The sequence below is a fragment of the Vombatus ursinus genome, unplaced genomic scaffold (assembly GCF_900497805.2).
Source record: "Vombatus ursinus unplaced genomic scaffold, bare-nosed wombat genome assembly UNPS02014798.1, whole genome shotgun sequence".
Lineage (NCBI taxonomy): Eukaryota > Metazoa > Chordata > Mammalia > Diprotodontia > Vombatidae > Vombatus > Vombatus ursinus.
Genome location: NW_020954576.1, coordinates 73,460,571 through 73,470,151, shown reverse-complemented (window position 1 = coordinate 73,470,151; position 9,581 = coordinate 73,460,571).

The window sequence follows — 9,581 nt, the reverse complement described above, 5'->3', positions numbered from 1 at the left end:
AAGAAATAGTGAGTCAAAGAATAAATCATAGAAACAACAGATAATTTCATCAAAGAAGAAGACAATGAGAATATACCAAAACTTTTGGTATGCAGCCAAAGCAGTCCTGAAGGAGAAATCAATATCTCTAAACACTTTCAACAATAAAAGAGAGAAAGAAAAGATCACAGAATTGGGCATACAACTCAAAAAAAACAAATGAAAAACCTTAAACTAAACACTAAAATAAGAATTGTGGAATACAAAGACAAGATTAACAAAACTGAATGTGTCAATCCATTGAATTTATAAATAAAATTAGAAGCTGATTTCTTTTTTTAAAATTACCTAATAAAGTAGATAAGTTCTTAGCACACTTGATTAAATAAAAAGAGACAGGAAAACAAAATGATAATATAAAAAAGGAAAAAGAAGAATTCGCAACAAATGAAGGGCAAATAAAGAAAAATGTTATACTTTGCCCAATCATATGCCAACATAACTGATAAAGGAAATGGACAAATATTTACAAATATATAAACACAGATTAAGAGAACAAGAATTAGAGACTTTAAATAATTCAGCCCAAGAAAAAAAAATTGGACAAGTCACAGATAAACTCCCAAGGAAGAAAACCCTAGGACCATATGGATTTACAAATGAATTCTATTAAACATTTGCCCAATAATTGTCCCAATATTAAATAAATTGTTTGTAAAAATATAGCAAGAAAGGATCTTACCAAATTCCATCTATGACACAAATATGGACTTCACATTTAAACCAGGGAGAAAGAAAATTCTAGACTAATATCCCCAATGAATAGCAACACAAAATTATTGAATAAGATATCAGCAAGGAGGCTACATCAACATATTAAAAAGATTAATCACTATCACTAGGTTCAATTTATACCAGGAATGAAGAGTTGGTTCAATATCAGGAAAACTATATCAAAGAAGAGAAAACAAAATAATCACATTTTGAAGATGATATGATGGTCTATTCAGGAAATCAGATTCAATGAAAAATTAATTAAAATAGTTAATAACTTCATAAAAATAGCAGGAAATAAAATAAATCAACAAAAACTAACTTTTCTAATAACAACAAAATCCAAAAGGAAGAGATAGGAGGAGAAAATCTTGTCCAAATTATTACAGAATGTGTATTTGGTAGTTCACCTAATAAGACATAAAATTGGGGATGAGGGGGAAGGAATATGAATGTATATAGGTTTTATTGGGACATTTGATTTATAGGGTAGAGATTTATTTATATTACCTTACTATAAAGAAGAAAGGGAAGGAAACAAGCATTTTTAAAGTGCTTACCTAGGCACTATATTAAACACTTTACAAATATTATCTCATTTGATCCTTACAACAACTTTGGAGGGTAGGTGCTATTATTACCCTTATTTTACAGCTGAGGAAACTGAGGTAAACAGAGGTTAAGTGACTTCTTCAGGGTCACACAGCTAGTTAAGTGGCTGGACCTGCATTTGAACTCAGGTCTTCCAGGTTCAGCACTCTATCTACTGCCTCTCAGCTGTCTAGTTCTCAGGGAAGGAATCCAAGCTATCAACAACCATATTAAAATGCTCCATATCTCCAATAAAAGCAAATTAAAACAACTCTGACTTGAAACCCATTAAATTGGCAAAAATATCAGAAAAGGAACATGACAAATGATGGAGTGTGTGTGTGGGAATAGTCATAACAATGCACTATTGATGGACCTCTGTATTGGTTCAGCCATTCTGGAAAGCAATTTGGAACTACACCCAAAAAGTCATTGAGCTATGTATACATACCTTCTAACCCAATGATAACACTAGTAGGCATATATCTCCAAGAGATAAAAGAAAGAGGGAAAAGACTCATACGTACAAAATTATTCATAGCAGCACTCTATTGGCAAAGTGGTAGCAATGAACAGGAAAATAGATGGGTCCACGTCAGTTGGGGAATGATTGAATAAATTACGATGTATTAATGTAATGAAATATTATTGTGCCATAAAAATAAGTTTCAGAGGAAATAAGACTTGAATAAACTGATGCAGAAGGAAGTAAAAATAACTGAGAGAGCAATTTATATAATGAATATAACATCGCAAAGAGAAAGAACTTTGAAAGATAAAGAATTCTGAGCATCCCGAAAATGGATGATGGAGCATGCTAATCACTTCTTGACAGAGGTGATAGACTAGAGGTGCAGAATGAGAAGAGAATGCAGAATACATTTTCTGAATTGGCTAATATATAGATTAGTTTTTCTTGACTAAAATAAGATTTATTATTTGTTACAACGGAAGGTTCTTTTTATTTTATCAAGGGAAATATATTGGGCGGCAGAGAGGACCTAGCAATGGTGATGCCAAAAACAGTAAGAAAAGAAAGAAAAGAGTGTTATTGAGCATTTTTAATACACAGAAGAGAATAGAAGAAAGTTCAAAGTCAGACACAAAATCAGGAAAGCATTTGTGTTTGTTGGCAGTTGTCGCATTTAAAATAATAAAGAAAAAATAATGTTAAAAAAACTGGAAACTTCTGTGTTGAAGCTTGAAATAGATAATTTCCCCTTGAGTACTATGGACTTGGGAGAAGCCAACAAGTGGCTAAATTATTTGGCCTTAGTGACGCATATACTTTTTTAGTTTTTTTCCCCCTGAAAATACAATCTTCTGAGCACATCTTTTATGTCCAATAAATATTTCTTAATTTATTGATTAGGCTAAAAATGTATTGTTATGAGTATTCAGATTCATAAGAGATGAAAGGAAGATTTGACTTTGTCAACTGGAGGAGATAGCATTTTATCTTTCAACATGGTAACTATTTTAGAGGAAAGAAAATACATTTTCAAAGCTCTTTGGCACCACAAGTGATTGTTCCAGTTGTCAGTGCCTCTGGTGGTGCTGTGGTGCATGTACCTGGCTTGACGGGGTCGCATCTGCTCTTGTGACTCCCCCATTGACTGCTGCAGCACTAATAGAGACCACCCACATGGCAGAAGTTGGCAGTTGACCAGCTCTATGGAGGTGGGTCTGCTGGCAGGCCAGAACCTAGGGGAACAATGCCTGATTTACTTCAGGGCAGGCATAGTAGAAACCAGCAGATGGGGCCCACACATAATTGATTATTTTCTCTCTGGCTGGATAACCTCAGAGAGCTGAGGTGATCCAATTTTCTGACCCTTGCTTGGGTGCTTGACCAGACCACAAGACTGAGAAACAGCTTGCAATTTCAGGTCAGAAATAATAGTTCCAATCTCTGAGGTTGTCTAAGTAATATCAAAAGATATGGAAGAATTTCTGGAATCATAGAACATAGATCTTAGAGAGCATAGTCCAAAGCCTTCATTTTTCCAATGAAGACCTTTCAATTTACCTTCACAATTCCCCTGTGCTCTCTCTCCCTTCCCTCAAATCTGTGCTACAACTACACTAACCTGTAACATGCCCTTCCTCACACATGACACTCCACATCCCAAATCTCTGTCCCTTAGGCAGATCCCTCACTTCCAACTCTAAGCTTTTCCTGGCTTCCTTCAAGAATAATCTTAAATCCCACTTTCTGTGGAAGGCCTTTCTTTGTGTTCCCCTCTCTCCACCACTGAGCACCTTCCCTCTGAGACTCCTTCCATCTACTCTATGTACACATAGCAAGTATGCTCTGACCTCACTCTGCCAAAACCAAGCTGGCTAGTCCTGTCCCTTGGAGTTCTAGGCTACCCTGAAGGATTTGGAGGTAACTCTTCTTTAGTGCTGTCTTCTTGAACTTTTAACTGTTGTGTTCCCTCACTGCTGGATGCCAGTGACTGGCTAGCTCTCCAGTTCCACTTAACTACTTATCATCAATTAGCTTTTTTTTTTTGGCTAGGCAATGGGGTTAAGTGACTTGCCCAGGGTCACACGGCTAGTAAGTGTTATGTGTCTGAGACCGGATTTGAACTCAGGTCCCCTTGAATCCAGGGCCAGTGCTCTATCCACTGCGTCATCTAGTTGCCTCTCATCAATTAGCTTTTACGCAAGGCTTTTACTACTATATTTTGAAGACAAAGTGTAAACAAAGTACAAACATTTTCCCCAACTGCTCGGGGGCATGCTCTCCACTATACCATTTTAGAATCTGAGAAGAGTGAGAGCTCCAACTTAGTTCATTCCTGCATAGTATTAGTCACACCAGGTTCATATTTATGGAATGATTTCCAGATGAGTCCTCATCACAATTACCACTGGGCTGGGTACCCAAAGTTACTTCCAAAAGTTACTCCTTATTCTCAGAAGCTAGTACTTTCTCCCCAGGGCATTAATGCTGAGCTGGCTGCAAAACCCAGAAGCTTGGATTACTGGGACATTACTCTCCCTTCATGAAAAATACAGATGCTGAGGCAGGCAAAAGGGCCTCACAGGGGAGCAGCTCTGGGACTGCATATGGCTGCAAATCTCCTAAGTGCATCAGGAATCAGATTAAAATGTTATTGGGAAATGTTTAACAAAATACAATACAACATAGTTAATGTTACTTTGTAGTTTTCAAAGTCAAAATGAGGCCACAGGGATCCCAGTTTGACACCCTGCCTTATAAAATTGTTGCTTACCAGATGCCATCAGCAAAAGAGATACTGTTTCCTTTGAAGGATATTGGAAAGTCACTTCCATTCCCTTGCTTTCAGATACAACCATAAACCATTCCAGTCCTGTGCCAACTGTGAGGAATGATTAATAAAATATCTACTTTCTCAATGGCTTCCTTTTTTGTTATTGTTCTTCAGAATGAGGGTGAATTTCTCTGAGACATTTTAGATGAGAAAGCTTCCAATTTAATAAGTCAAAAAGTAGGGGCAGCAACTATGGGCTGATGACCCATTAATTGAGTGATTTGATTTTGAGTACATGGAAAAGATGAATTTTTAGATACAGTCAGAATAATTCAAAGGGAGTTTTGCATATCAAAGAAGGTGTGAAATAGCTGTGCTTTCTTGGTAGTACCAAGTTCACACAGGAAGAACAGCTCCCTTCATAGTCACCAATGTTTTCTCATTACTTGTGAATTTCATTTTACTCCTGGGAATTAAAAGAAGCCACAATTTCTTGGAGAAGCATCATTTGCCCATATTCCTTTATTCTATGGAGCCAAAGTCAGGCAGAATGCTAGCTCCCAATCAACCTTAGATCACCTATAATCTGAGAATCTCAAAGTTAGACTTGACCTCAGAGATCATCTATTGTAACTGATCCTTTAATTGGAATCTTTTCTACAACATTCTCATCCTTTGTTTGAAGACTTCCACTGATAGGGACCTGGTTACCTGTTGAGGCACCTTATCCCACTCTGCTTTTAAACAGCTCTAATTGTTATGAAATATTTCCTTATATTAATTTAAAATCTCTTCCTGCAGCTTTTTTTTTTTTTTTTTTTTTTTCTGGGCAGTGGGAGAAGTGACTTGCCCAGGGTCACACAGCTCGTAAGTGTTATGTGTCTGAGGCCGGATTTGAACTCAGGTCCTCCTGAATCCAGGGCCAGTGCTCTACCCACTGTGCCACCTAGCTGCCCCTGCATCTTTCAATTATTGTTCCTTCTTTTTATGTTCTGAGCCTCTATTATATCAATTCAGTGATAAACATTTATTAAACACCTACTACATTTAATAGTAACTCATCAGATTTGCAGGAGACACAACATTAAGGAGAAAGGAAGGGAATAAATATTTATACAGGGCCTACTATGTGCCAAGCTCTTTACAAATACATCTCATTTGAATCTCACAACAACCCTGCAAGGTAAGTGCAATTATTACCCCCTTTTTACAGGAAACTAAGGTAAGAAGGGGTTAAGTGACTTTCCCAGGGCCACACAGCTAAGTATCTGAAGCTACATTTGAACTCAGGTCTTCCTGACTCCAGGTCCAGCATTCTATCTGTTTTACCACCTAGCTGCTAACACAATGGATGACAGAGTCAGGATCCAAAAGGATCTCAACAGGCTAGAACATATGGGTTGAATATAATAAACTGAAATTCAATACAATAAATGTAACATTTTGCACTTGGTTACAAAAAAAAATTAACACCAAAAATATAAGACAGGGGAGGCATAGATAGATAGAAGTTGTTTTGGAAAAGATCTGGAGGGAGAGAATTATAGGAAGATAGTGAAATAAGGCAGGAAACTACCTGGCTCTCCCAAATTCTCACACAAATAACTTAAAATAATACCTCAACATCAATTTTAGAGTGGCAGAAATAATTAAAAGTCAGAGTACTCTAACCTAAGACAACTTGGAAGGACATTAGGAAAGATCTGATCTCCTTGGGGGGGGGGGGCTGTCACAAACCTGGGACAATGCTGCTGAATCAAAAAACAATAAGCCCTGGGGGCAGCTGTGTCTGAGACAACATTAGCTTCAGGAGATTTTGCCCCATGGATGGTGTCAGATTGCATAACTGATTGGGGGAAGATTCAGGGGGCCCTCTACTGGTGCTGGATTAGGGTCCCAGGTGTGCTGACCATCTGGGGTTCCAGGATGTGGCTCTGGGAGAGAAGGAGCAAACACACCCAGTGTGGCAGGGCCCTGCCGGTTATGTTCACTCACAGGAGAGCAGAGTCCCTGGTTTCAGTTCTAGAGGGGTGAGCTGACACTTACAGCCACTTGAAGGTTCACAAGGAGCAAGAGTGCTTAAGATGGCAGCAATTCTGGGGGTCTTGGTAAGAGCTCGGGGGCAGAGAAGAGTACCTGAAGTCAATTACAGACCAATGCATAAGCAGGAGGAGCAGTGACAACACCTGGCCTTGGATTATAAAATATTGGAAGAACCAAGATGTCAAACGCCCCCAGAGAGAGCTTAGAAAAAACAGCACAAAAAACCTGAAACTGAGGTAATTATCATCCTCTGCATCCTGGTGGCAGAGCTGAACCCTAACACAGAGTCAACAGCCAAGAAAAGCCTGTGTAAAAAAATGAGTAAAAAAACCAGAGAAAGAACTCAACCATAGATAGGTACCTTAGTATTAGAGAAGATCAGGGTTCAAACTCAGAAGAAGATAAAAGAGCTTCCCATGAAGCTTCAAAGAAAAATGTAAAATAATCACAAGCCCAAAAAGAGTTCTCAGAAAAGCTTAAAAAGGACTTTAAAATCAAATAAGAGAAGTTGAGGAAAAATTGGAAAAAGAAATGAGTAATACAAGAAAAGCAAGAAAATTATGAAAAGAAAGTCTACCAATTTGAAGAGACCAGAAAACCATTGGTTAATATCATTTTAAAAAAGAGGAAAGAAAACCAAATCACTACTATCAAAAATGAAAAGGATGAACACATCACTAGAAATGCTAGCAGTAGCAGTAAGAGAAAATAAAAAGAAATTGAAGGAATCAGAATGGGCAATGAAGTAAAAAAAAAAAACAAAAACCTCTCTTTTTGCAGATGATATGATGGCATACTTGGAATATCCTAGAGATTCAACTAAAAAACTAGTTGAAAAAAATGAATAATTTTAGCAAAGTAGCAGGATATACTCACACAAATCATCAGCATTTCTATATATCACCAACAAAGCTCTGCAAAAGGAGACAGTAAGAGATAGTTCATTTAAAATAACTGTAGACAGTATAAAATACCTGGGAACATACCTGCCAAGACAAACCCAGGAACTATATGAACATAATTATAAAACACTTTTTATACAAATAAGGTCAGATTTAAATAACTGGAGAAATATTAATTGTTCATGGGTAGGCTGAGCCAATATAATAAAAATGACAATTCTACCTCATCTACTTATTCAGTGCTATCCCAATTAAATTGCCAAAAAAATATTTTATTGAGCTAGAAAAATTCATTTGAAAGAAAAAGTCAAGAATATAAAAAGAATTAATAAAAAAAAAGTAAAGATGGAGGTCTAACAGTGCCAGATCTTAAACTGTATTATAAGATGGTAATTATGATAACAATCTGGTACTAGCTAAGAAATAGAATAGTGAATTAGTGGAATAGAGTAGACATACAATACAGAGTAGCAAATCATCATAATAACCTCATGAAAGATTTAAGCCTTTAGAAAAAGAATTCACTGTTTGGTAAAAGTTGTTGGGGAAACTGGAAAAAAGTCTGACAGAAACTAGGTATAGACCCATATCTTATACCAGTTACCAAGATAAAGTCTAAATGCATATATGACAGGCATAAAAGGAGAAAAGTAAATTAGTAAACATAAGTAAATTAGAAGTAAGTAAATAAGTAAGTAAGTAAATTAGAAGAACATAGAACATAGTACCTATCAGATTGATGGATAGGAGAATTTATGAATGAGAGAGAGAGAGAGAGAGAGAGAGAGAATTATGAGATGTAAAATGGATAATTTTGATTACCTTAAATTAAAAAGGTTTTGTACAAATTGGAGGAGGGAATTTATGGACAGTTTCTCAGATAAAGGCATCATATCCATATCTCAAATACAGAGAAAACTTTGTCAAATTTATAAGGATATGAGTCAATTCTCCATATGATAAATGGTCAAAGGATATGAACAGGCAGTTTTCAGAAGAAGAAATCAAAGCCATAGATAGTCATATGAAAAAATATTCAATCATTATTGATTAGAGAAATGCAAATTAAAACAACTTCCAGGTACCATCTTACACCTATCAGATTAGCTAAAACGATAGAAAGGAAAAATGACAAATGTTGGAGGGCATGTGGAAGAATTGGGGTACTAGTATACTATTGGTAGAACTGTGAACTGATCCAATTGTTTTGGAGAGCAATCTAGAATTATGTCCAAAGAGTCATAAAACTGTATACTTGTTGACCCAGCAATACCACTACTTGGTCTATTTCCAAAGATGATTAGGGAAAAAGGAAAAGAACCTACATGGTTTAAAATCTTTATAGCAGCTCTCTTTGTGGGAGCAAAGAACTAGAAATTGAGGGGATGACCATCTATTGGGAAATGTCTGAATAAGTTGTAGTATATGATTGTGATATAATATTGCTGTTCTATAAGAAATGATTAGCAGATTGATTTTAGGAAAACATGGAAAGATTTGCATAAAATAATGAATCGTGAAGCAAACAGAACCAAGAGAATGTTGTATACCCTAACAGCAATATTGTTTGAAGACTAAATGTGAATGACTAAGCTATTCTGAGTAATATGAATATTCAAATAAACAACAAAGGACCTATGAAGGAGGATGCTCTCCACCTCCAGGGAAAGAACCAATATCTGGAACTATGTATTGTATAGTTTTACATATACATCTGTGTCAAATTTTGGACTTCTCTAGTTTGGGACTGGGAGGGAGGCAAACAGCCTGGAATCAAATGTAACAAAAATTAATAAAATAAATATTAAAAAAGAAGAAGATCTGGAGGTTTAGAGGTGTGCCGGCTTAATATGAGTCAGCAGTGTGATGTGGTACTTGTCCCAATTATGGATCAACTTTTGGAGCAGCTTAAGGGTTTAAATAATCCATTTTATGAAGACATATGCAAATGATTCCAAGTAAAAGCAGTTCCCAAGGTGGTTTTAAAAAACGGTAGTTAATGAAAATAAAAGCTACTAATAAAGAATTAGAAACAGCTCAATGAAGTTCT